A 23727-nucleotide genomic window follows, 5' to 3' on the forward strand; every position below is an offset into this window, starting at 1 on the left:
GCTTCGGACCAAAAACCAGGAAAAATCCTCAGCGACTTAGTAGGGCCTCTTGTGAGGGGAGCCTGTCTGGCAGGCGCTATGCAACTCATACTTACCTGGCAGGGGAGATACCATGATCACTAAGGTGGTTCTCCCAGGGTGAGGCTCATCCATTGCACTTCGGGTGTGCTGACCCCTGCGATTTCCCCAAATGTGGGAAACTCGACTGCATAATTTGTGGTAGTGGGGGACTGCGTTCGCGCTTTCCCCTGATTTACTCTGGTGAAAAACAGTGCTTATTATTCAATGCTGACTATTACTAGTCAGAGATACTTGCTAGATCGATCGATCGAGCGAGCCAGCCATCAATTGACCTCTGGGTGGCCAAGAGGATTGGATACTCCTCTCTCCCTTATCAGCTGCCTTTGGTTTTGTGGCTTTCCTATGTGATGCTTTATCTCAATGTTAGTGCAGAGTGTAACGTAAAGTGTAGGACCTGTGCCTTTGCTGTACTATGTTGTGCTACTTTGAGCCTGTGTCAAAGATATTGATTGATTGGGCTGGTTGACGGTATACTGTATGCTTGTGATTTGACCACTGATTGTTAACAAAGCTGCTTTCAATCCAAAAAGGTGGATGCAGACAGGTGATCTTTGGCCTGCTTCGGACCAAAAACCAGGAAAAATCCTCAGCGACTTAGTAGGGCCTCTTGTGAGGGGAGCCTGTCTGGCAGGCGCTATGCAACTCATACTTACCTGGCAGGGGAGATACCATGATCACTAAGGTGGTTCTCCCAGGGTGAGGCTCATCCATTGCACTTCGGGTGTGCTGACCCCTGCGATTTCCCCAAATGCGGGAAACTCGACTGCATAATTTGTGGTAGTGGGGGACTGCGTTCGCGCTTTCCCCTGATTTACTCTGGTGAAAAACAGTGCTTATTATTCAATGCTGACTATTACTAGTCAGAGATACTTGCTAGATCGATCGATCGAGCTAGCCAGCCATCAATTGACCTCTGGGTGGCCAAGAGGATTGGATACTCCTCTCTCCCTTATCAGCTGCCTTTGGTTTTGTGGCTTTCCTATGTGATGCTTTATCTCAATGTTAGTGCAGAGTGTAACGTAAAGTGTAGGACCTGTGCCTATGTTGTGCTACTTTGAGCCTGTGTCAAAGATATTGATTGATTGGGCTGGTTGACGGTATACTGTATGCTTGTGATTTGACCACTGATTGTTAACAAAGCTGCTTTCAATCCAAAAAGGTGGATGCAGACAGGTGATCTTTGGCCTGCTTCGGACCAAAAACCAGGAAAAATCCTCAGCGACTTAGTAGGGCCTCTTGTGAGGGGAGCCTGTCTGGCAGGCGCTATGCAACTCATACTTACCTGGCAGGGGAGATACCATGATCACTAAGGTGGTTCTCCCAGGGTGAGGCTCATCCATTGCACTTCGGGTGTGCTGACCCCTGCGATTTCCCCAAATGTGGGAAACTCGACTGCATAATTTGTGGTAGTGGGGGACTGCGTTCGCGCTTTCCCCTGATTTACTCTGGTGAAAAACAGTGCTTATTATTCAATGCTGACTATTACTAGTCAGAGATACTTGCTAGATCGATCGATCGAGCGAGCCAGCCATCAATTGACCTCTGGGTGGCCAAGAGGATTGGATACTCCTCTCTCCCTTATCAGCTGCCTTTGGTTTTGTGGCTTTCCTATGTGATGCTTTATCTCAATGTTAGTGCAGAGTGTAACGTAAAGTGTAGGACCTGTGCCTTTGCTGTACTATGTTGTGCTACTTTGAGCCTGTGTCAAAGATATTGATTGATTGGGCTGGTTGACGGTATACTGTATGCTTGTGATTTGACCACTGATTGTTAACAAAGCTGCTTTCAATCCAAAAAGGTGGATGCAGACAGGTGATCTTTGGCCTGCTTCGGACCAAAAACCAGGAAAAATCCTCAGCGACTTAGTAGGGCCTCTTGTGAGGGGAGCCTGTCTGGCAGGCGCTATGCAACTCATACTTACCTGGCAGGGGAGATACCATGATCACTAAGGTGGTTCTCCCAGGGTGAGGCTCATCCATTGCACTTCGGGTGTGCTGACCCCTGCGATTTCCCCAAATGCGGGAAACTCGACTGCATAATTTGTGGTAGTGGGGGACTGCGTTCGCGCTTTCCCCTGATTTACTCTGGTGAAAAACAGTGCTTATTATTCAATGCTGACTATTACTAGTCAGAGATACTTGCTAGATCGATCGATCGAGCGAGCCAGCCATCAATTGACCTCTGGGTGGCCAAGAGGATTGGATACTCCTCTCTCCCTTATCAGCTGCCTTTGGTTTTGTGGCTTTCCTATGTGATGCTTTATCTCAATGTTAGTGCAGAGTGTAACGTAAAGTGTAGGACCTGTGCCTATGTTGTGCTACTTTGAGCCTGTGTCAAAGATATTGATTGATTGGGCTGGTTGACGGTATACTGTATGCTTGTGATTTGACCACTGATTGTTAACAAAGCTGCTTTCAATCCAAAAAGGTGGATGCAGACAGGTGATCTTTGGCCTGCTTCGGACCAAAAACCAGGAAAAATCCTCAGCGACTTAGTAGGGCCTCTTGTGAGGGGAGCCTGTCTGGCAGGCGCTATGCAACTCATACTTACCTGGCAGGGGAGATACCATGATCACTAAGGTGGTTCTCCCAGGGTGAGGCTCATCCATTGCACTTCGGGTGTGCTGACCCCTGCGATTTCCCCAAATGTGGGAAACTCGACTGCATAATTTGTGGTAGTGGGGGACTGCGTTCGCGCTTTCCCCTGATTTACTCTGGTGAAAAACAGTGCTTATTATTCAATGCTGACTATTACTAGTCAGAGATACTTGCTAGATCGATCGATCGAGCGAGCCAGCCATCAATTGACCTCTGGGTGGCCAAGAGGATTGGATACTCCTCTCTCCCTTATCAGCTGCCTTTGGTTTTGTGGCTTTCCTATGTGATGCTTTATCTCAATGTTAGTGCAGAGTGTAACGTAAAGTGTAGGACCTGTGCCTTTGCTGTACTATGTTGTGCTACTTTGAGCCTGTGTCAAAGATATTGATTGATTGGGCTGGTTGACGGTATACTGTATGCTTGTGATTTGACCACTGATTGTTAACAAAGCTGCTTTCAATCCAAAAAGGTGGATGCAGACAGGTGATCTTTGGCCTGCTTCAGACCAAAAACCAGGAAAAATCCTCAGCGACTTAGTAGGGCCTCTTGTGAGGGGAGCCTGTCTGGCAGGCGCTATGCAACTCATACTTACCTGGCAGGGGAGATACCATGATCACTAAGGTGGTTCTCCCAGGGTGAGGCTCATCCATTGCACTTCGGGTGTGCTGACCCCTGCGATTTCCCCAAATGCGGGAAACTCGACTGCATAATTTGTGGTAGTGGGGGACTGCGTTCGCGCTTTCCCCTGATTTACTCTGGTGAAAAACAGTGCTTATTATTCAATGCTGACTATTACTAGTCAGAGATACTTGCTAGATCGATCGATCGAGCGAGCCAGCCATCAATTGACCTCTGGGTGGCCAAGAGGATTGGATACTCCTCTCTCCCTTATCAGCTGCCTTTGGTTTTGTGGCTTTCCTATGTGATGCTTTATCTCAATGTTAGTGCAGAGTGTAACGTAAAGTGTAGGACCTGTGCCTTTGCTGTACTATGTTGTGCTACTTTGAGCCTGTGTCAAAGATATTGATTGATTGGGCTGGTTGACGGTATACTGTATGCTTGTGATTTGACCACTGATTGTTAACAAAGCTGCTTTCAATCCAAAAAGGTGGATGCAGACAGGTGATCTTTGGCCTGCTTCGGACCAAAAACCAGGAAAAATCCTCAGCGACTTAGTAGGGCCTCTTGTGAGGGGAGCCTGTCTGGCAGGCGCTATGCAACTCATACTTACCTGGCAGGGGAGATACCATGATCACTAAGGTGGTTCTCCCAGGGTGAGGCTCATCCATTGCACTTCGGGTGTGCTGACCCCTGCGATTTCCCCAAATGCGGGAAACTCGACTGCATAATTTGTGGTAGTGGGGGACTGCGTTCGCGCTTTCCCCTGATTTACTCTGGTGAAAAACAGTGCTTATTAATCAATGCTGACTATTACTAGTCAGAGATACTTGCTAGATCGATCGATCGAGCGAGCCAGCCATCAATTGACCTCTGGGTGGCCAAGAGGATTGGATACTCCTCTCTCCCTTATCAGCTGCCTTTGGTTTTGTGGCTTTCCTATGTGATGCTTTATCTCAATGTTAGTGCAGAGTGTAACGTAAAGTGTAGGACCTGTGCCTTTGCTGTACTATGTTGTGCTACTTTGAGCCTGTGTCAAAGATATTGATTGATTGGGCTGGTTGACGGTATACTGTATGCTTGTGATTTGACCACTGATTGTTAACAAAGCTGCTTTCAATCCAAAAAGGTGGATGCAGACAGGTGATCTTTGGCCTGCTTCGGACCAAAAACCAGGAAAAATCCTCAGCGACTTAGTAGGGCCTCTTGTGAGGGGAGCCTGTCTGGCAGGCGCTATGCAACTCATACTTACCTGGCAGGGGAGATACCATGATCATTAAGGTGGTTCTCCCAGGGTGAGGCTCATCCATTGCACTTTGGGTGTGCTGACCCCTGCGATTTCCCCAAATGCGGGAAACTCGACTGCATAATTTGTGGTAGTGGGGGACTGCGTTCGCGCTTTCCCCTGATTTACTCTGGTGAAAAACAGTGCTTATTATTCAATGCTGACTGTTACTAGTCAGAGGTACTTGTATGCTTGTGATTTAACCACCGATTGTCAACAAAGCTGTTTTTCAATCCAAAATGTGGTACATTATCTCTTTATATTTAGCTGTATACGCAGCCTTTGTCTCCCCCTCGTGGATGAACAACAGTGTGATCAGTGAAGTTTCTTTTTCTGCTGGGCTTCGAGAAGTCAGGGCATGGCGAGCCTTTCCCTAACCTAACCTATCCTTCCTCTCTGTCTCACAGGTGACGGCATGCAAATGTGGGGACTGCTTCATCGGCACGGCAATGCTCTGACCAGAAGCCGCCGCCCCATATGCTAATACCCTGGTTGCTGTGCATCTTGGAAGTGCTTAGACTTGAGCCTGTGTCTTATGGAATTTGGGGTGCCTGCACACCCCTGGCTCCGTACAATGAGGTGCATCCGTTTTTTGGCGCAGTTGGATCCAGACAAGTGATCTTTGGCCTGCTTCGGACCAAAAACCAGGAAAAATCCTCAGCGACTTAGTAGGGCCTCTTGTGAGGGGAGCCTGTCTGGCAGGCGCTATGCAACTCATACTTACCTGGCAGGGGAGATACCATGATCACTAAGGTGGTTCTCCCAGGGTGAGGCTCATCCATTGCACTTCGGGTGTGCTGACCCCTGCGATTTCCCCAAATGCGGGAAACTCGACTGCATAATTTGTGGTAGTGGGGGACTGCGTTCGCGCTTTCCCCTGATTTACTCTGGTGAAAAACAGTGCTTATTATTCAATGCTGACTATTACTAGTCAGAGATACTTGCTAGATCGAGCGAGCCAGCCATCAATTGACCTCTGGGTGGCCAAGAGGATTGGATACTCCTCTCTCCCTTATCAGCTGCCTTTGGTTTTGTGGCTTTCCTATGTGATGCTTTATCTCAATGTTAGTGCAGAGTGTAACGTAAAGTGTAGGACCTGTGCCTTTGCTGTACTATGTTGTGCTACTTTGAGCCTGTGTCAAAGATATTGATTGATTGGGCTGGTTGACGGTATACTGTATGCTTGTGATTTGACCACTGATTGTTAACAAAGCTGCTTTCAATCCAAAAAGGTGGATGCAGACAGGTGATCTTTGGCCTGCTTCGGACCAAAAACCAGGAAAAATCCTCAGCGACTTAGTAGGGCCTCTTGTGAGGGGAGCCTGTCTGGCAGGCGCTATGCAACTCATACTTACCTGGCAGGGGAGATACCATGATCACTAAGGTGGTTCTCCCAGGGTGAGGCTCATCCATTGCACTTCGGGTGTGCTGACCCCTGCGATTTCCCCAAATGCGGGAAACTCGACTGCATAATTTGTGGTAGTGGGGGACTGCGTTCGCGCTTTCCCCTGATTTACTCTGGTGAAAAACAGTGCTTATTATTCAATGCTGACTATTACTAGTCAGAGATACTTGCTAGATCGATCGATCGAGCGAGCCAGCCATCAATTGACCTCTGGGTGGCCAAGAGGATTGGATACTCCTCTCTCCCTTATCAGCTGCCTTTGGTTTTGTGGCTTTCCTATGTGATGCTTTATCTCAATGTTAGTGCAGAGTGTAACGTAAAGTGTAGGACCTGTGCCTTTGCTGTACTATGTTGTGCTACTTTGAGCCTGTGTCAAAGATATTGATTGATTGGGCTGGTTGACGGTATACTGTATGCTTGTGATTTGACCACTGATTGTTAACAAAGCTGCTTTCAATCCAAAAAGGTGGATGCAGACAGGTGATCTTTGGCCTGCTTCGGACCAAAAACCAGGAAAAATCCTCAGCGACTTAGTAGGGCCTCTTGTGAGGGGAGCCTGTCTGGCAGGCGCTATGCAACTCATACTTACCTGGCAGGGGAGATACCATGATCACTAAGGTGGTTCTCCCAGGGTGAGGCTCATCCATTGCACTTCGGGTGTGCTGACCCCTGCGATTTCCCCAAATGCGGGAAACTCGACTGCATAATTTGTGGTAGTGGGGGACTGCGTTCGCGCTTTCCCCTGATTTACTCTGGTGAAAAACAGTGCTTATTATTCAATGCTGACTATTACTAGTCAGAGATACTTGCTAGATCGATCGATCGAGCGAGCCAGCCATCAATTGACCTCTGGGTGGCCAAGAGGATTGGATACTCCTCTCTCCCTTATCAGCTGCCTTTGGTTTTGTGGCTTTCCTATGTGATGCTTTATCTCAATGTTAGTGCAGAGTGTAACGTAAAGTGTAGGACCTGTGCCTTTGCTGTACTATGTTGTGCTACTTTGAGCCTGTGTCAAAGATATTGATTGATTGGGCTGGTTGACGGTATACTGTATGCTTGTGATTTGACCACTGATTGTTAACAAAGCTGCTTTCAATCCAAAAAGGTGGATGCAGACAGGTGATCTTTGGCCTGCTTCGGACCAAAAACCAGGAAAAATCCTCAGCGACTTAGTAGGGCCTCTTGTGAGGGGAGCCTGTCTGGCAGGCGCTATGCAACTCATACTTACCTGGCAGGGGAGATACCATGATCACTAAGGTGGTTCTCCCAGGGTGAGGCTCATCCATTGCACTTCGGGTGTGCTGACCCCTGCGATTTCCCCAAATGCGGGAAACTCGACTGCATAATTTGTGGTAGTGGGGGACTGCGTTCGCGCTTTCCCCTGATTTACTCTGGTGAAAAACAGTGCTTATTAATCAATGCTGACTATTACTAGTCAGAGATACTTGCTAGATCGATCGATCGAGCGAGCCAGCCATCAATTGACCTCTGGGTGGCCAAGAGGATTGGATACTCCTCTCTCCCTTATCAGCTGCCTTTGGTTTTGTGGCTTTCCTATGTGATGCTTTATCTCAATGTTAGTGCAGAGTGTAACGTAAAGTGTAGGACCTGTGCCTTTGCTGTACTATGTTGTGCTACTTTGAGCCTGTGTCAAAGATATTGATTGATTGGGCTGGTTGACGGTATACTGTATGCTTGTGATTTGACCACTGATTGTTAACAAAGCTGCTTTCAATCCAAAAAGGTGGATGCAGACAGGTGATCTTTGGCCTGCTTCGGACCAAAAACCAGGAAAAATCCTCAGCGACTTAGTAGGGCCTCTTGTGAGGGGAGCCTGTCTGGCAGGCGCTATGCAACTCATACTTACCTGGCAGGGGAGATACCATGATCACTAAGGTGGTTCTCCCAGGGTGAGGCTCATCCATTGCACTTCGGGTGTGCTGACCCCTGCGATTTCCCCAAATGTGGGAAACTCGACTGCATAATTTGTGGTAGTGGGGGACTGCGTTCGCGCTTTCCCCTGATTTACTCTGGTGAAAAACAGTGCTTATTATTCAATGCTGACTATTACTAGTCAGAGATACTTGCTAGATCGATCGATCGAGCGAGCCAGCCATCAATTGACCTCTGGGTGGCCAAGAGGATTGGATACTCCTCTCTCCCTTATCAGCTGCCTTTGGTTTTGTGGCTTTCCTATGTGATGCTTTATCTCAATGTTAGTGCAGAGTGTAACGTAAAGTGTAGGACCTGTGCCTTTGCTGTACTATGTTGTGCTACTTTGAGCCTGTGTCAAAGATATTGATTGATTGGGCTGGTTGACGGTATACTGTATGCTTGTGATTTGACCACTGATTGTTAACAAAGCTGCTTTCAATCCAAAAAGGTGGATGCAGACAGGTGATCTTTGGCCTGCTTCAGACCAAAAACCAGGAAAAATCCTCAGCGACTTAGTAGGGCCTCTTGTGAGGGGAGCCTGTCTGGCAGGCGCTATGCAACTCATACTTACCTGGCAGGGGAGATACCATGATCACTAAGGTGGTTCTCCCAGGGTGAGGCTCATCCATTGCACTTCGGGTGTGCTGACCCCTGCGATTTCCCCAAATGCGGGAAACTCGACTGCATAATTTGTGGTAGTGGGGGACTGCGTTCGCGCTTTCCCCTGATTTACTCTGGTGAAAAACAGTGCTTATTATTCAATGCTGACTATTACTAGTCAGAGATACTTGCTAGATCGAGCGAGCCAGCCATCAATTGACCTCTGGGTGGCCAAGAGGATTGGATACTCCTCTCTCCCTTATCAGCTGCCTTTGGTTTTGTGGCTTTCCTATGTGATGCTTTATCTCAATGTTAGTGCAGAGTGTAACGTAAAGTGTAGGACCTGTGCCTTTGCTGTACTATGTTGTGCTACTTTGAGCCTGTGTCAAAGATATTGATTGATTGGGCTGGTTGACGGTATACTGTATGCTTGTGATTTGACCACTGATTGTTAACAAAGCTGCTTTCAATCCAAAAAGGTGGATGCAGACAGGTGATCTTTGGCCTGCTTCGGACCAAAAACCAGGAAAAATCCTCAGCGACTTAGTAGGGCCTCTTGTGAGGGGAGCCTGTCTGGCAGGCGCTATGCAACTCATACTTACCTGGCAGGGGAGATACCATGATCACTAAGGTGGTTCTCCCAGGGTGAGGCTCATCCATTGCACTTCGGGTGTGCTGACCCCTGCGATTTCCCCAAATGCGGGAAACTCGACTGCATAATTTGTGGTAGTGGGGGACTGCGTTCGCGCTTTCCCCTGATTTACTCTGGTGAAAAACAGTGCTTATTATTCAATGCTGACTATTACTAGTCAGAGATACTTGCTAGATCGATCGATCGAGCGAGCCAGCCATCAATTGACCTCTGGGTGGCCAAGAGGATTGGATACTCCTCTCTCCCTTATCAGCTGCCTTTGGTTTTGTGGCTTTCCTATGTGATGCTTTATCTCAATGTTAGTGCAGAGTGTAACGTAAAGTGTAGGACCTGTGCCTTTGCTGTACTATGTTGTGCTACTTTGAGCCTGTGTCAAAGATATTGATTGATTGGGCTGGTTGACGGTATACTGTATGCTTGTGATTTGACCACTGATTGTTAACAAAGCTGCTTTCAATCCAAAAAGGTGGATGCAGACAGGTGATCTTTGGCCTGCTTCGGACCAAAAACCAGGAAAAATCCTCAGCGACTTAGTAGGGCCTCTTGTGAGGGGAGCCTGTCTGGCAGGCGCTATGCAACTCATACTTACCTGGCAGGGGAGATACCATGATCACTAAGGTGGTTCTCCCAGGGTGAGGCTCATCCATTGCACTTCGGGTGTGCTGACCCCTGCGATTTCCCCAAATGCGGGAAACTCGACTGCATAATTTGTGGTAGTGGGGGACTGCGTTCGCGCTTTCCCCTGATTTACTCTGGTGAAAAACAGTGCTTATTATTCAATGCTGACTATTACTAGTCAGAGATACTTGCTAGATCGATCGATCGATCGAGCGAGCCAGCCATCAATTGACCTCTGGGTGGCCAAGAGGATTGGATACTCCTCTCTCCCTTATCAGCTGCCTTTGGTTTTGTGGCTTTCCTATGTGATGCTTTATCTCAATGTTAGTGCAGAGTGTAACGTAAAGTGTAGGACCTGTGCCTTTGCTGTACTATGTTGTGCTACTTTGAGCCTGTGTCAAAGATATTGATTGATTGGGCTGGTTGACGGTATACTGTATGCTTGTGATTTGACCACTGATTGTTAACAAAGCTGCTTTCAATCCAAAAAGGTGGATGCAGACAGGTGATCTTTGGCCTGCTTCGGACCAAAAACCAGGAAAAATCCTCAGCGACTTAGTAGGGCCTCTTGTGAGGGGAGCCTGTCTGGCAGGCGCTATGCAACTCATACTTACCTGGCAGGGGAGATACCATGATCATTAAGGTGGTTCTCCCAGGGTGAGGCTCATCCATTGCACTTTGGGTGTGCTGACCCCTGCGATTTCCCCAAATGCGGGAAACTCGACTGCATAATTTGTGGTAGTGGGGGACTGCGTTCGCGCTTTCCCCTGATTTACTCTGGTGAAAAACAGTGCTTATTATTCAATGCTGACTGTTACTAGTCAGAGGTACTTGTATGCTTGTGATTTAACCACCGATTGTCAACAAAGCTGTTTTTCAATCCAAAATGTGGTACATTATCTCTTTATATTTAGCTGTATACGCAGCCTTTGTCTCCCCCTCGTGGATGAACAACAGTGTGATCAGTGAAGTTTCTTTTTCTGCTGGGCTTCGAGAAGTCAGGGCATGGCGAGCCTTTCCCTAACCTAACCTATCCTTCCTCTCTGTCTCACAGGTGACGGCATGCAAATGTGGGGACTGCTTCATCGGCACGGCAATGCTCTGACCAGAAGCCGCCGCCCCATATGCTAATACCCTGGTTGCTGTGCATCTTGGAAGTGCTTAGACTTGAGCCTGTGTCTTATGGAATTTGGGGTGCCTGCACACCCCTGGCTCCGTACAATGAGGTGCATCCGTTTTTTGGCGCAGTTGGATCCAGACAGGTGATCTTTGGCCTGCTTCGGACCAAAAACCAGGAAAAATCCTCAGCGACTTAGTAGGGCCTCTTGTGAGGGGAGCCTGTCTGGCAGGCGCTATGCAACTCATACTTACCTGGCAGGGGAGATACCATGATCACTAAGGTGGTTCTCCCAGGGTGAGGCTCATCCATTGCACTTCGGGTGTGCTGACCCCTGCGATTTCCCCAAATGCGGGAAACTCGACTGCATAATTTGTGGTAGTGGGGGACTGCGTTCGCGCTTTCCCCTGATTTACTCTGGTGAAAAACAGTGCTTATTAATCAATGCTGACTATTACTAGTCAGAGATACTTGCTAGATCGATCGATCGAGCGAGCCAGCCATCAATTGACCTCTGGGTGGCCAAGAGGATTGGATACTCCTCTCTCCCTTATCAGCTGCCTTTGGTTTTGTGGCTTTCCTATGTGATGCTTTATCTCAATGTTAGTGCAGAGTGTAACGTAAAGTGTAGGACCTGTGCCTTTGCTGTACTATGTTGTGCTACTTTGAGCCTGTGTCAAAGATATTGATTGATTGGGCTGGTTGACGATATACTGTATGCTTGTGATTTGACCACTGATTGTTAACAAAGCTGCTTTCAATCCAAAAAGGTGGATGCAGACAGGTGATCTTTGGCCTGCTTCGGACCAAAAACCAGGAAAAATCCTCAGCGACTTAGTAGGGCCTCTTGTGAGGGGAGCCTGTCTGGCAGGCGCTATGCAACTCATACTTACCTGGCAGGGGAGATACCATGATCACTAAGGTGGTTCTCCCAGGGTGAGGCTCATCCATTGCACTTCGGGTGTGCTGACCCCTGCGATTTCCCCAAATGTGGGAAACTCGACTGCATAATTTGTGGTAGTGGGGGACTGCGTTCGCGCTTTCCCCTGATTTACTCTGGTGAAAAACAGTGCTTATTATTCAATGCTGACTATTACTAGTCAGAGATACTTGCTAGATCGATCGATCGAGCGAGCCAGCCATCAATTGACCTCTGGGTGGCCAAGAGGATTGGATACTCCTCTCTCCCTTATCAGCTGCCTTTGGTTTTGTGGCTTTCCTATGTGATGCTTTATCTCAATGTTAGTGCAGAGTGTAACGTAAAGTGTAGGACCTGTGCCTTTGCTGTACTATGTTGTGCTACTTTGAGCCTGTGTCAAAGATATTGATTGATTGGGCTGGTTGACGGTATACTGTATGCTTGTGATTTGACCACTGATTGTTAACAAAGCTGCTTTCAATCCAAAAAGGTGGATGCAGACAGGTGATCTTTGGCCTGCTTCAGACCAAAAACCAGGAAAAATCCTCAGCGACTTAGTAGGGCCTCTTGTGAGGGGAGCCTGTCTGGCAGGCGCTATGCAACTCATACTTACCTGGCAGGGGAGATACCATGATCACTAAGGTGGTTCTCCCAGGGTGAGGCTCATCCATTGCACTTCGGGTGTGCTGACCCCTGCGATTTCCCCAAATGCGGGAAACTCGACTGCATAATTTGTGGTAGTGGGGGACTGCGTTCGCGCTTTCCCCTGATTTACTCTGGTGAAAAACAGTGCTTATTATTCAATGCTGACTATTACTAGTCAGAGATACTTGCTAGATCGAGCGAGCCAGCCATCAATTGACCTCTGGGTGGCCAAGAGGATTGGATACTCCTCTCTCCCTTATCAGCTGCCTTTGGTTTTGTGGCTTTCCTATGTGATGCTTTATCTCAATGTTAGTGCAGAGTGTAACGTAAAGTGTAGGACCTGTGCCTTTGCTGTACTATGTTGTGCTACTTTGAGCCTGTGTCAAAGATATTGATTGATTGGGCTGGTTGACGGTATACTGTATGCTTGTGATTTGACCACTGATTGTTAACAAAGCTGCTTTCAATCCAAAAAGGTGGATGCAGACAGGTGATCTTTGGCCTGCTTCGGACCAAAAACCAGGAAAAATCCTCAGCGACTTAGTAGGGCCTCTTGTGAGGGGAGCCTGTCTGGCAGGCGCTATGCAACTCATACTTACCTGGCAGGGGAGATACCATGATCACTAAGGTGGTTCTCCCAGGGTGAGGCTCATCCATTGCACTTCGGGTGTGCTGACCCCTGCGATTTCCCCAAATGCGGGAAACTCGACTGCATAATTTGTGGTAGTGGGGGACTGCGTTCGCGCTTTCCCCTGATTTACTCTGGTGAAAAACAGTGCTTATTATTCAATGCTGACTATTACTAGTCAGAGATACTTGCTAGATCGATCGATCGAGCGAGCCAGCCATCAATTGACCTCTGGGTGGCCAAGAGGATTGGATACTCCTCTCTCCCTTATCAGCTGCCTTTGGTTTTGTGGCTTTCCTATGTGATGCTTTATCTCAATGTTAGTGCAGAGTGTAACGTAAAGTGTAGGACCTGTGCCTTTGCTGTACTATGTTGTGCTACTTTGAGCCTGTGTCAAAGATATTGATTGATTGGGCTGGTTGACGGTATACTGTATGCTTGTGATTTGACCACTGATTGTTAACAAAGCTGCTTTCAATCCAAAAAGGTGGATGCAGACAGGTGATCTTTGGCCTGCTTCGGACCAAAAACCAGGAAAAATCCTCAGCGACTTAGTAGGGCCTCTTGTGAGGGGAGCCTGTCTGGCAGGCGCTATGCAACTCATACTTACCTGGCAGGGGAGATACCATGATCATTAAGGTGGTTCTCCCAGGGTGAGGCTCATCCATTGCACTTTGGGTGTGCTGACCCCTGCGATTTCCCCAAATGCGGGAAACTCGACTGCATAATTTGTGGTAGTGGGGGACTGCGTTCGCGCTTTCCCCTGATTTACTCTGGTGAAAAACAGTGCTTATTATTCAATGCTGACTGTTACTAGTCAGAGGTACTTGTATGCTTGTGATTTAACCACCGATTGTCAACAAAGCTGTTTTTCAATCCAAAATGTGGTACATTATCTCTTTATATTTAGCTGTATACGCAGCCTTTGTCTCCCCCTCGTGGATGAACAACAGTGTGATCAGTGAAGTTTCTTTTTCTGCTGGGCTTCGAGAAGTCAGGGCATGGCGAGCCTTTCCCTAACCTAACCTATCCTTCCTCTCTGTCTCACAGGTGACGGCATGCAAATGTGGGGACTGCTTCATCGGCACGGCAATGCTCTGACCAGAAGCCGCCGCCCCATATGCTAATACCCTGGTTGCTGTGCATCTTGGAAGTGCTTAGACTTGAGCCTGTGTCTTATGGAATTTGGGGTGCCTGCACACCCCTGGCTCCGTACAATGAGGTGCATCCGTTTTTTGGCGCAGTTGGATCCAGACAGGTGATCTTTGGCCTGCTTCGGACCAAAAACCAGGAAAAATCCTCAGCGACTTAGTAGGGCCTCTTGTGAGGGGAGCCTGTCTGGCAGGCGCTATGCAACTCATACTTACCTGGCAGGGGAGATACCATGATCACTAAGGTGGTTCTCCCAGGGTGAGGCTCATCCATTGCACTTCGGGTGTGCTGACCCCTGCGATTTCCCCAAATGCGGGAAACTCGACTGCATAATTTGTGGTAGTGGGGGACTGCGTTCGCGCTTTCCCCTGATTTACTCTGGTGAAAAACAGTGCTTATTAATCAATGCTGACTATTACTAGTCAGAGATACTTGCTAGATCGATCGATCGAGCGAGCCAGCCATCAATTGACCTCTGGGTGGCCAAGAGGATTGGATACTCCTCTCTCCCTTATCAGCTGCCTTTGGTTTTGTGGCTTTCCTATGTGATGCTTTATCTCAATGTTAGTGCAGAGTGTAACGTAAAGTGTAGGACCTGTGCCTTTGCTGTACTATGTTGTGCTACTTTGAGCCTGTGTCAAAGATATTGATTGATTGGGCTGGTTGACGGTATACTGTATGCTTGTGATTTGACCACTGATTGTTAACAAAGCTGCTTTCAATCCAAAAAGGTGGATGCAGACAGGTGATCTTTGGCCTGCTTCAGACCAAAAACCAGGAAAAATCCTCAGCGACTTAGTAGGGCCTCTTGTGAGGGGAGCCTGTCTGGCAGGCGCTATGCAACTCATACTTACCTGGCAGGGGAGATACCATGATCACTAAGGTGGTTCTCCCAGGGTGAGGCTCATCCATTGCACTTCGGGTGTGCTGACCCCTGCGATTTCCCCAAATGTGGGAAACTCGACTGCATAATTTGTGGTAGTGGGGGACTGCGTTCGCGCTTTCCCCTGATTTACTCTGGTGAAAAACAGTGCTTATTATTCAATGCTGACTATTACTAGTCAGAGATACTTGCTAGATCGATCGATCGAGCGAGCCAGCCATCAATTGACCTCTGGGTGGCCAAGAGGATTGGATACTCCTCTCTCCCTTATCAGCTGCCTTTGGTTTTGTGGCTTTCCTATGTGATGCTTTATCTCAATGTTAGTGCAGAGTGTAACGTAAAGTGTAGGACCTGTGCCTTTGCTGTACTATGTTGTGCTACTTTGAGCCTGTGTCAAAGATATTGATTGATTGGGCTGGTTGACGGTATACTGTATGCTTGTGATTTGACCACTGATTGTTAACAAAGCTGCTTTCAATCCAAAAAGGTGGATGCAGACAGGTGATCTTTGGCCTGCTTCAGACCAAAAACCAGGAAAAATCCTCAGCGACTTAGTAGGGCCTCTTGTGAGGGGAGCCTGTCTGGCAGGCGCTATGCAACTCATACTTACCTGGCAGGGGAGATACCATGATCACTAAGGTGGTTCTCCCAGGGTGAGGCTCATCCATTGCACTTCGGGTGTGCTGACCCCTGCGATTTCCCCAAATGCGGGAAACTCGACTGCATAATTTGTGGTAGTGGGGGACTGCGTTCGCGCTTTCCCCTGATTTACTCTGGTGAAAAACAGTGCTTATTATTCAATGCTGACTGTTACTAGTCAGAGGTACTTGTATGCTTGTGATTTAACCACCGATTGTCAACAAAGCTGTTTTTCAATCCAAAATGTGGTACATTATCTCTTTATATTTAGCTGTATACGCAGCCTTTGTCTCCCCCTCGTGGATGAACAACAGTGTGATCAGTGAAGTTTCTTTTTCTGCTGGGCTTCGAGAAGTCAGGGCATGGCGAGCCTTTCCCTAACCTAACCTATCCTTCCTCTCTGTCTCACAGGTGACGGCATGCAAATGTGGGGACTGCTTCATCGGCACGGCAATGCTCTGACCAGAAGCCGCCGCCCCATATGCTAATACCCTGGTTGCTGTGCATCTTGGAAGTGCTTAGACTTGAGCCTGTGTCTTATGGAATTTGGGGTGCCTGCACACCCCTGGCTCCGTACAATGAGGTGCATCCGTTTTTTGGCGCAGTTGGATCCAGACAGGTGATCTTTGGCCTGCTTCGGACCAAAAACCAGGAAAAATCCTCAGCGACTTAGTAGGGCCTCTTGTGAGGGGAGCCTGTCTGGCAGGCGCTATGCAACTCATACTTACCTGGCAGGGGAGATACCATGATCACTAAGGTGGTTCTCCCAGGGTGAGGCTCATCCATTGCACTTCGGGTGTGCTGACCCCTGCGATTTCCCCAAATGCGGGAAACTCGACTGCATAATTTGTGGTAGTGGGGGACTGCGTTCGCGCTTTCCCCTGATTTACTCTGGTGAAAAACAGTGCTTATTAATCAATGCTGACTATTACTAGTCAGAGATACTTGCTAGATCGATCGATCGAGCGAGCCAGCCATCAATTGACCTCTGGGTGGCCAAGAGGATTGGATACTCCTCTCTCCCTTATCAGCTGCCTTTGGTTTTGTGGCTTTCCTATGTGATGCTTTATCTCAATGTTAGTGCAGAGTGTAACGTAAAGTGTAGGACCTGTGCCTTTGCTGTACTATGTTGTGCTACTTTGAGCCTGTGTCAAAGATATTGATTGATTGGGCTGGTTGACGGTATACTGTATGCTTGTGATTTGACCACTGATTGTTAACAAAGCTGCTTTCAATCCAAAAAGGTGGATGCAGACAGGTGATCTTTGGCCTGCTTCAGACCAAAAACCAGGAAAAATCCTCAGCGACTTAGTAGGGCCTCTTGTGAGGGGAGCCTGTCTGGCAGGCGCTATGCAACTCATACTTACCTGGCAGGGGAGATACCATGATCACTAAGGTGGTTCTCCCAGGGTGAGGCTCATCCATTGCACTTCGGGTGTGCTGACCCCTGCGATTTCCCCAAATGTGGGAAACTCGACTGCATAATTTGTGGTAGTGGGGGACTGCGTTCGCGCTTTCCCCTGATTTACTCTGGTGAAAAACAGTGCTTATTATTCAATGCTGACTATTACTAGTCAGAGATACTTGCTAGATCGATCGATCGAGCGAGCCAGCCATCAATTGACCTCTGGGTGGCCAAGAGGATTGGATACTCCTCTCTCCCTTATCAGCTGCCTTTGGTTTTGTGGCTTTCCTATGTGATGCTTTATCTCAATGTTAGTGCAGAGTGTAACGTAAAGTGTAGGACCTGTGCCTTTGCTGTACTATGTTGTGCTACTTTGAGCCTGTGTCAAAGATATTGATTGATTGGGCTGGTTGACGGTATACTGTATGCTTGTGATTTGACCACTGATTGTTAACAAAGCTGCTTTCAATCCAAAAAGGTGGATGCAGACAGGTGATCTTTGGCCTGCTTCAGACCAAAAACCAGGAAAAATCCTCAGCGACTTAGTAGGGCCTCTTGTGAGGGGAGCCTGTCTGGCAGGCGCTATGCAACTCATACTTACCTGGCAGGGGAGATACCATGATCACTAAGGTGGTTCTCCCAGGGTGAGGCTCATCCATTGCACTTCGGGTGTGCTGACCCCTGCGATTTCCCCAAATGCGGGAAACTCGACTGCATAATTTGTGGTAGTGGGGGACTGCGTTCGCGCTTTCCCCTGATTTACTCTGGTGAAAAACAGTGCTTATTATTCAATGCTGACTATTACTAGTCAGAGATACTTGCTAGATCGAGCGAGCCAGCCATCAATTGACCTCTGGGTGGCCAAGAGGATTGGATACTCCTCTCTCCCTTATCAGCTGCCTTTGGTTTTGTGGCTTTCCTATGTGATGCTTTATCTCAATGTTAGTGCAGAGTGTAACGTAAAGTGTAGGACCTGTGCCTTTGCTGTACTATGTTGTGCTACTTTGAGCCTGTGTCAAAGATATTGATTGATTGGGCTGGTTGACGGTATACTGTATGCTTGTGATTTGACCACTGATTGTTAACAAAGCTGCTTTCAATCCAAAAAGGTGGATGCAGACAGGTGATCTTTGGCCTGCTTCGGACCAAAAACCAGGAAAAATCCTCAGCGACTTAGTAGGGCCTCTTGTGAGGGGAGCCTGTCTGGCAGGCGCTATGCAACTCATACTTACCTGGCAGGGGAGATACCATGATCACTAAGGTGGTTCTCCCAGGGTGAGGCTCATCCATTGCACTTCGGGTGTGCTGACCCCTGCGATTTCCCCAAATGCGGGAAACTCGACTGCATAATTTGTGGTAGTGGGGGACTGCGTTCGCGCTTTCCCCTGATTTACTCTGGTGAAAAACAGTGCTTATTATTCAATGCTGACTATTACTAGTCAGAGATACTTGCTAGATCGATCGATCGAGCGAGCCAGCCATCAATTGACCTCTGGGTGGCCAAGAGGATTGGATACTCCTCTCTCCCTTATCAGCTGCCTTTGGTTTTGTGGCTTTCCTATGTGATGCTTTATCTCAATGTTAGTGCAGAGTGTAACGTAAAGTGTAGGACCTGTGCCTTTGCTGTACTATGTTGTGCTACTTTGAGCCTGTGTCAAAGATATTGATTGATTGGGCTGGTTGACGGTATACTGTATGCTTGTGATTTGACCACTGATTGTTAACAAAGCTGCTTTCAATCCAAAAAGGTGGATGCAGACAGGTGATCTTTGGCCTGCTTCGGACCAAAAACCAGGAAAAATCCTCAGCGACTTAGTAGGGCCTCTTGTGAGGGGAGCCTGTCTGGCAGGCGCTATGCAACTCATACTTACCTGGCAGGGGAGATACCATGATCATTAAGGTGGTTCTCCCAGGGTGAGGCTCATCCATTGCACTTTGGGTGTGCTGACCCCTGCGATTTCCCCAAATGCGGGAAACTCGACTGCATAATTTGTGGTAGTGGGGGACTGCGTTCGCGCTTTCCCCTGATTTACTCTGGTGAAAAACAGTGCTTATTATTCAATGCTGACTGTTACTAGTCAGAGGTACTTGTATGCTTGTGATTTAACCACCGATTGTCAACAAAGCTGTTTTTCAATCCAAAATGTGGTACATTATCTCTTTATATTTAGCTGTATACGCAGCCTTTGTCTCCCCCTCGTGGATGAACAACAGTGTGATCAGTGAAGTTTCTTTTTCTGCTGGGCTTCGAGAAGTCAGGGCATGGCGAGCCTTTCCCTAACCTAACCTATCCTTCCTCTCTGTCTCACAGGTGACGGCATGCAAATGTGGGGACTGCTTCATCGGCACGGCAATGCTCTGACCAGAAGCCGCCGCCCCATATGCTAATACCCTGGTTGCTGTGCATCTTGGAAGTGCTTAGACTTGAGCCTGTGTCTTATGGAATTTGGGGTGCCTGCACACCCCTGGCTCCGTACAATGAGGTGCATCCGTTTTTTGGCGCAGTTGGATCCAGACAGGTGATCTTTGGCCTGCTTCGGACCAAAAACCAGGAAAAATCCTCAGCGACTTAGTAGGGCCTCTTGTGAGGGGAGCCTGTCTGGCAGGCGCTATGCAACTCATACTTACCTGGCAGGGGAGATACCATGATCACTAAGGTGGTTCTCCCAGGGTGAGGCTCATCCATTGCACTTCGGGTGTGCTGACCCCTGCGATTTCCCCAAATGCGGGAAACTCGACTGCATAATTTGTGGTAGTGGGGGACTGCGTTCGCGCTTTCCCCTGATTTACTCTGGTGAAAAACAGTGCTTATTAATCAATGCTGACTATTACTAGTCAGAGATACTTGCTAGATCGATCGATCGAGCGAGCCAGCCATCAATTGACCTCTGGGTGGCCAAGAGGATTGGATACTCCTCTCTCCCTTATCAGCTGCCTTTGGTTTTGTGGCTTTCCTATGTGATGCTTTATCTCAATGTTAGTGCAGAGTGTAACGTAAAGTGTAGGACCTGTGCCTTTGCTGTACTATGTTGTGCTACTTTGAGCCTGTGTCAAAGATATTGATTGATTGGGCTGGTTGACGGTATACTGTATGCTTGTGATTTGACCACTGATTGTTAACAAAGCTGCTTTCAATCCAAAAAGGTGGATGCAGACAGGTGATCTTTGGCCTGCTTCGGACCAAAAACCAGGAAAAATCCTCAGCGACTTAGTAGGGCCTCTTGTGAGGGGAGCCTGTCTGGCAGGCGCTATGCAACTCATACTTACCTGGCAGGGGAGATACCATGATCACTAAGGTGGTTCTCCCAGGGTGAGGCTCATCCATTGCACTTCGGGTGTGCTGACCCCTGCGATTTCCCCAAATGCGGGAAACTCGACTGCATAATTTGTGGTAGTGGGGGACTGCGTTCGCGCTTTCCCCTGATTTACTCTGGTGAAAAACAGTGCTTATTATTCAATGCTGACTATTACTAGTCAGAGATACTTGCTAGATCGATCGATCGAGCGAGCCAGCCATCAATTGACCTCTGGGTGGCCAAGAGGATTGGATACTCCTCTCTCCCTTATCAGCTGCCTTTGGTTTTGTGGCTTTCCTATGTGATGCTTTATCTCAATGTTAGTGCAGAGTGTAACGTAAAGTGTAGGACCTGTGCCTTTGCTGTACTATGTTGTGCTACTTTGAGCCTGTGTCAAAGATATTGATTGATTGGGCTGGTTGACGGTATACTGTATGCTTGTGATTTGACCACTGATTGTTAACAAAGCTGCTTTCAATCCAAAAAGGTGGATGCAGACAGGTGATCTTTGGCCTGCTTCGGACCAAAAACCAGGAAAAATCCTCAGCGACTTAGTAGGGCCTCTTGTGAGGGGAGCCTGTCTGGCAGGCGCTATGCAACTCATACTTACCTGGCAGGGGAGATACCATGATCACTAAGGTGGTTCTCCCAGGGTGAGGCTCATCCATTGCACTTCGGGTGTGCTGACCCCTGCGATTTCCCCAAATGCGGGAAACTCGACTGCATAATTTGTGGTAGTGGGGGACTGCGTTCGCGCTTTCCCCTGATTTACTCTGGTGAAAAACAGTGCTTATTATTCAATGCTGACTATTACTAGTCAGAGATACTTGCTAGATCGATCGATCGAGCGAGCCAGCCATCAATTGACCTCTGGGTGGCCAAGAGGATTGGATACTCCTCTCTCCCTTATCAGCTGCCTTTGGTTTTGTGGCTTTCCTATGTGATGCTTTATCTCAATGTTAGTGCAGAGTGTAACGTAAAGTGTAGGACCTGTGCCTTTGCTGTACTATGTTGTGCTACTTTGAGCCTGTGTCAAAGATATTGATTGATTGGGCTGGTTGACGGTATACTGTATGCTTGTGATTTGACCACTGATTGTTAACAAAGCTGCTTTCAATCCAAAAAGGTGGATGCAGACAGGTGATCTTTGGCCTGCTTCGGACCAAAAACCAGGAAAAATCCTCAGCGACTTAGTAGGGCCTCTTGTGAGGGGAGCCTGTCTGGCAGGCGCTATGCAACTCATACTTACCTGGCAGGGGAGATACCATGATCATTAAGGTGGTTCTCCCAGGGTGAGGCTCATCCATTGCACTTTGGGTGTGCTGACCCCTGCGATTTCCCCAAATGCGGGAAACTCGACTGCATAATTTGTGGTAGTGGGGGACTGCGTTCGCGCTTTCCCCTGATTTACTCTGGTGAAAAACAGTGCTTATTATTCAATGCTGACTGTTACTAGTCAGAGGTACTTGTATGCTTGTGATTTAACCACCGATTGTCAACAAAGCTGTTTTTCAATCCAAAATGTGGTACATTATCTCTTTATATTTAGCTGTATACGCAGCCTTTGTCTCCCCCTCGTGGATGAACAACAGTGTGATCAGTGAAGTTTCTTTTTCTGCTGGGCTTCGAGAAGTCAGGGCATGGCGAGCCTTTCCCTAACCTAACCTATCCTTCCTCTCTGTCTCACAGGTGACGGCATGCAAATGTGGGGACTGCTTCATCGGCACGGCAATGCTCTGACCAGAAGCCGCCGCCCCATATGCTAATACCCTGGTTGCTGTGCATCTTGGAAGTGCTTAGACTTGAGCCTGTGTCTTATGGAATTTGGGGTGCCTGCACACCCCTGGCTCCGTACAATGAGGTGCATCCGTTTTTTGGCGCAGTTGGATCCAGACAGGTGATCTTTGGCCTGCTTCGGACCAAAAACCAGGAAAAATCCTCAGCGACTTAGTAGGGCCTCTTGTGAGGGGAGCCTGTCTGGCAGGCGCTATGCAACTCATACTTACCTGGCAGGGGAGATACCATGATCACTAAGGTGGTTCTCCCAGGGTGAGGCTCATCCATTGCACTTCGGGTGTGCTGACCCCTGCGATTTCCCCAAATGCGGGAAACTCGACTGCATAATTTGTGGTAGTGGGGGACTGCGTTCGCGCTTTCCCCTGATTTACTCTGGTGAAAAACAGTGCTTATTATTCAATGCTGACTATTACTAGTCAGAGATACTTGCTAGATCGATCGATCGAGCGAGCCAGCCATCAATTGACCTCTGGGTGGCCAAGAGGATTGGATACTCCTCTCTCCCTTATCAGCTGCCTTTGGTTTTGTGGCTTTCCTATGTGATGCTTTATCTCAATGTTAGTGCAGAGTGTAACGTAAAGTGTAGGACCTGTGCCTTTGCTGTACTATGTTGTGCTACTTTGAGCCTGTGTCAAAGATATTGATTGATTGGGCTGGTTGACGGTATACTGTATGCTTGTGATTTGACCACTGATTGTTAACAAAGCTGCTTTCAATCCAAAAAGGTGGATGCAGACAGGTGATCTTTGGCCTGCTTCGGACCAAAAACCAGGAAAAATCCTCAGCGACTTAGTAGGGCCTCTTGTGAGGGGAGCCTGTCTGGCAGGCGCTATGCAACTCATACTTACCTGGCAGGGGAGATACCATGATCACTAAGGTGGTTCTCCCAGGGTGAGGCTCATCCATTGCACTTCGGGTGTGCTGACCCCTGCGATTTCCCCAAATGCGGGAAACTCGACTGCATAATTTGTGGTAGTGGGGGACTGCGTTCGCGCTTTCCCCTGATTTACTCTGGTGAAAAACAGTGCTTATTATTCAATGCTGACTATTACTAGTCAGAGATACTTGCTAGATCGATCGATCGAGCGAGCCAGCCATCAATTGACCTCTGGGTGGCCAAGAGGATTGGATACTCCTCTCTCCCTTATCAGCTGCCTTTGGTTTTGTGGCTTTCCTATGTGATGCTTTATCTCAATGTTAGTGCAGAGTGTAACGTAAAGTGTAGGACCTGTGCCTTTGCTGTACTATGTTGTGCTACTTTGAGCCTGTGTCAAAGATATTGATTGATTGGGCTGGTTGACGGTATACTGTATGCTTGTGATTTGACCACTGATTGTTAACAAAGCTGCTTTCAATCCAAAAAGGTGGATGCAGACAGGTGATCTTTGGCCTGCTTCGGACCAAAAACCAGGAAAAATCCTCAGCGACTTAGTAGGGCCTCTTGTGAGGGGAGCC

At 48.1% G+C, this 23727-nt stretch overlaps 36 non-coding genes across 36 annotated transcripts; all 36 read left to right on the forward strand.

The window, feature by feature from the left end:
• The first annotated feature begins 87 nt into the window (after positions 1–87).
• On the forward strand, positions 88–251 carry LOC142718221 (U1 spliceosomal RNA). The gene has a single exon (XR_012872357.1). It is a non-coding gene; the product is annotated as a U1 spliceosomal RNA (small nuclear RNA).
• Positions 252–726: 475 nt separating this feature from the next.
• On the forward strand, positions 727–890 carry LOC142720119 (U1 spliceosomal RNA). The gene has a single exon (XR_012872958.1). It is a non-coding gene; the product is annotated as a U1 spliceosomal RNA (small nuclear RNA).
• A 465-nt stretch (positions 891–1355) lies between these two features.
• LOC142718232 (U1 spliceosomal RNA) lies at positions 1356–1519 on the forward strand. The gene has a single exon (XR_012872369.1). It is a non-coding gene; the product is annotated as a U1 spliceosomal RNA (small nuclear RNA).
• Positions 1520–1994: 475 nt separating this feature from the next.
• Positions 1995–2158, forward strand: LOC142720130 (U1 spliceosomal RNA). The gene has a single exon (XR_012872966.1). It is a non-coding gene; the product is annotated as a U1 spliceosomal RNA (small nuclear RNA).
• Positions 2159–2623: 465 nt separating this feature from the next.
• LOC142718243 (U1 spliceosomal RNA) lies at positions 2624–2787 on the forward strand. Its single transcript, XR_012872380.1, has one exon. It is a non-coding gene; the product is annotated as a U1 spliceosomal RNA (small nuclear RNA).
• A 475-nt stretch (positions 2788–3262) lies between these two features.
• LOC142720141 (U1 spliceosomal RNA) lies at positions 3263–3426 on the forward strand. Its single transcript, XR_012872970.1, has one exon. It is a non-coding gene; the product is annotated as a U1 spliceosomal RNA (small nuclear RNA).
• Positions 3427–3901: 475 nt separating this feature from the next.
• Positions 3902–4065, forward strand: LOC142720152 (U1 spliceosomal RNA). Its single transcript, XR_012872972.1, has one exon. It is a non-coding gene; the product is annotated as a U1 spliceosomal RNA (small nuclear RNA).
• A 475-nt stretch (positions 4066–4540) lies between these two features.
• LOC142718768 (U1 spliceosomal RNA) lies at positions 4541–4704 on the forward strand. Its single transcript, XR_012872570.1, has one exon. It is a non-coding gene; the product is annotated as a U1 spliceosomal RNA (small nuclear RNA).
• A 593-nt stretch (positions 4705–5297) lies between these two features.
• On the forward strand, positions 5298–5461 carry LOC142720163 (U1 spliceosomal RNA). The gene has a single exon (XR_012872978.1). It is a non-coding gene; the product is annotated as a U1 spliceosomal RNA (small nuclear RNA).
• A 467-nt stretch (positions 5462–5928) lies between these two features.
• LOC142720174 (U1 spliceosomal RNA) lies at positions 5929–6092 on the forward strand. Its single transcript, XR_012872989.1, has one exon. It is a non-coding gene; the product is annotated as a U1 spliceosomal RNA (small nuclear RNA).
• A 475-nt stretch (positions 6093–6567) lies between these two features.
• Positions 6568–6731, forward strand: LOC142720185 (U1 spliceosomal RNA). Its single transcript, XR_012873000.1, has one exon. It is a non-coding gene; the product is annotated as a U1 spliceosomal RNA (small nuclear RNA).
• Positions 6732–7206: 475 nt separating this feature from the next.
• On the forward strand, positions 7207–7370 carry LOC142720196 (U1 spliceosomal RNA). Its single transcript, XR_012873011.1, has one exon. It is a non-coding gene; the product is annotated as a U1 spliceosomal RNA (small nuclear RNA).
• Positions 7371–7845: 475 nt separating this feature from the next.
• LOC142718254 (U1 spliceosomal RNA) lies at positions 7846–8009 on the forward strand. Its single transcript, XR_012872391.1, has one exon. It is a non-coding gene; the product is annotated as a U1 spliceosomal RNA (small nuclear RNA).
• A 475-nt stretch (positions 8010–8484) lies between these two features.
• LOC142720218 (U1 spliceosomal RNA) lies at positions 8485–8648 on the forward strand. Its single transcript, XR_012873032.1, has one exon. It is a non-coding gene; the product is annotated as a U1 spliceosomal RNA (small nuclear RNA).
• A 467-nt stretch (positions 8649–9115) lies between these two features.
• On the forward strand, positions 9116–9279 carry LOC142720229 (U1 spliceosomal RNA). Its single transcript, XR_012873043.1, has one exon. It is a non-coding gene; the product is annotated as a U1 spliceosomal RNA (small nuclear RNA).
• A 475-nt stretch (positions 9280–9754) lies between these two features.
• LOC142720240 (U1 spliceosomal RNA) lies at positions 9755–9918 on the forward strand. Its single transcript, XR_012873050.1, has one exon. It is a non-coding gene; the product is annotated as a U1 spliceosomal RNA (small nuclear RNA).
• Positions 9919–10397: 479 nt separating this feature from the next.
• Positions 10398–10561, forward strand: LOC142718790 (U1 spliceosomal RNA). Its single transcript, XR_012872571.1, has one exon. It is a non-coding gene; the product is annotated as a U1 spliceosomal RNA (small nuclear RNA).
• A 593-nt stretch (positions 10562–11154) lies between these two features.
• Positions 11155–11318, forward strand: LOC142720251 (U1 spliceosomal RNA). The gene has a single exon (XR_012873058.1). It is a non-coding gene; the product is annotated as a U1 spliceosomal RNA (small nuclear RNA).
• A 475-nt stretch (positions 11319–11793) lies between these two features.
• On the forward strand, positions 11794–11957 carry LOC142718265 (U1 spliceosomal RNA). The gene has a single exon (XR_012872400.1). It is a non-coding gene; the product is annotated as a U1 spliceosomal RNA (small nuclear RNA).
• Positions 11958–12432: 475 nt separating this feature from the next.
• On the forward strand, positions 12433–12596 carry LOC142720262 (U1 spliceosomal RNA). Its single transcript, XR_012873063.1, has one exon. It is a non-coding gene; the product is annotated as a U1 spliceosomal RNA (small nuclear RNA).
• A 467-nt stretch (positions 12597–13063) lies between these two features.
• LOC142720273 (U1 spliceosomal RNA) lies at positions 13064–13227 on the forward strand. The gene has a single exon (XR_012873069.1). It is a non-coding gene; the product is annotated as a U1 spliceosomal RNA (small nuclear RNA).
• A 475-nt stretch (positions 13228–13702) lies between these two features.
• LOC142718801 (U1 spliceosomal RNA) lies at positions 13703–13866 on the forward strand. The gene has a single exon (XR_012872572.1). It is a non-coding gene; the product is annotated as a U1 spliceosomal RNA (small nuclear RNA).
• Positions 13867–14459: 593 nt separating this feature from the next.
• On the forward strand, positions 14460–14623 carry LOC142720284 (U1 spliceosomal RNA). The gene has a single exon (XR_012873080.1). It is a non-coding gene; the product is annotated as a U1 spliceosomal RNA (small nuclear RNA).
• Positions 14624–15098: 475 nt separating this feature from the next.
• On the forward strand, positions 15099–15262 carry LOC142718276 (U1 spliceosomal RNA). Its single transcript, XR_012872411.1, has one exon. It is a non-coding gene; the product is annotated as a U1 spliceosomal RNA (small nuclear RNA).
• A 475-nt stretch (positions 15263–15737) lies between these two features.
• Positions 15738–15901, forward strand: LOC142720295 (U1 spliceosomal RNA). Its single transcript, XR_012873091.1, has one exon. It is a non-coding gene; the product is annotated as a U1 spliceosomal RNA (small nuclear RNA).
• A 593-nt stretch (positions 15902–16494) lies between these two features.
• On the forward strand, positions 16495–16658 carry LOC142720306 (U1 spliceosomal RNA). The gene has a single exon (XR_012873102.1). It is a non-coding gene; the product is annotated as a U1 spliceosomal RNA (small nuclear RNA).
• Positions 16659–17133: 475 nt separating this feature from the next.
• On the forward strand, positions 17134–17297 carry LOC142718287 (U1 spliceosomal RNA). The gene has a single exon (XR_012872422.1). It is a non-coding gene; the product is annotated as a U1 spliceosomal RNA (small nuclear RNA).
• Positions 17298–17772: 475 nt separating this feature from the next.
• On the forward strand, positions 17773–17936 carry LOC142720317 (U1 spliceosomal RNA). The gene has a single exon (XR_012873113.1). It is a non-coding gene; the product is annotated as a U1 spliceosomal RNA (small nuclear RNA).
• Positions 17937–18403: 467 nt separating this feature from the next.
• On the forward strand, positions 18404–18567 carry LOC142720340 (U1 spliceosomal RNA). The gene has a single exon (XR_012873134.1). It is a non-coding gene; the product is annotated as a U1 spliceosomal RNA (small nuclear RNA).
• A 475-nt stretch (positions 18568–19042) lies between these two features.
• LOC142718812 (U1 spliceosomal RNA) lies at positions 19043–19206 on the forward strand. Its single transcript, XR_012872573.1, has one exon. It is a non-coding gene; the product is annotated as a U1 spliceosomal RNA (small nuclear RNA).
• Positions 19207–19799: 593 nt separating this feature from the next.
• LOC142720351 (U1 spliceosomal RNA) lies at positions 19800–19963 on the forward strand. The gene has a single exon (XR_012873145.1). It is a non-coding gene; the product is annotated as a U1 spliceosomal RNA (small nuclear RNA).
• Positions 19964–20438: 475 nt separating this feature from the next.
• Positions 20439–20602, forward strand: LOC142720362 (U1 spliceosomal RNA). The gene has a single exon (XR_012873156.1). It is a non-coding gene; the product is annotated as a U1 spliceosomal RNA (small nuclear RNA).
• A 475-nt stretch (positions 20603–21077) lies between these two features.
• Positions 21078–21241, forward strand: LOC142720373 (U1 spliceosomal RNA). Its single transcript, XR_012873167.1, has one exon. It is a non-coding gene; the product is annotated as a U1 spliceosomal RNA (small nuclear RNA).
• Positions 21242–21716: 475 nt separating this feature from the next.
• Positions 21717–21880, forward strand: LOC142718823 (U1 spliceosomal RNA). The gene has a single exon (XR_012872575.1). It is a non-coding gene; the product is annotated as a U1 spliceosomal RNA (small nuclear RNA).
• A 593-nt stretch (positions 21881–22473) lies between these two features.
• Positions 22474–22637, forward strand: LOC142720384 (U1 spliceosomal RNA). The gene has a single exon (XR_012873178.1). It is a non-coding gene; the product is annotated as a U1 spliceosomal RNA (small nuclear RNA).
• A 475-nt stretch (positions 22638–23112) lies between these two features.
• Positions 23113–23276, forward strand: LOC142720395 (U1 spliceosomal RNA). Its single transcript, XR_012873189.1, has one exon. It is a non-coding gene; the product is annotated as a U1 spliceosomal RNA (small nuclear RNA).
• The last annotated feature ends 451 nt before the right edge of the window (positions 23277–23727 follow it).

This window comes from Rhinoderma darwinii, chromosome 1 (genome assembly GCF_050947455.1).
Source record: "Rhinoderma darwinii isolate aRhiDar2 chromosome 1, aRhiDar2.hap1, whole genome shotgun sequence".
Classification (NCBI taxonomy): Eukaryota; Metazoa; Chordata; class Amphibia; order Anura; family Rhinodermatidae; genus Rhinoderma; species Rhinoderma darwinii.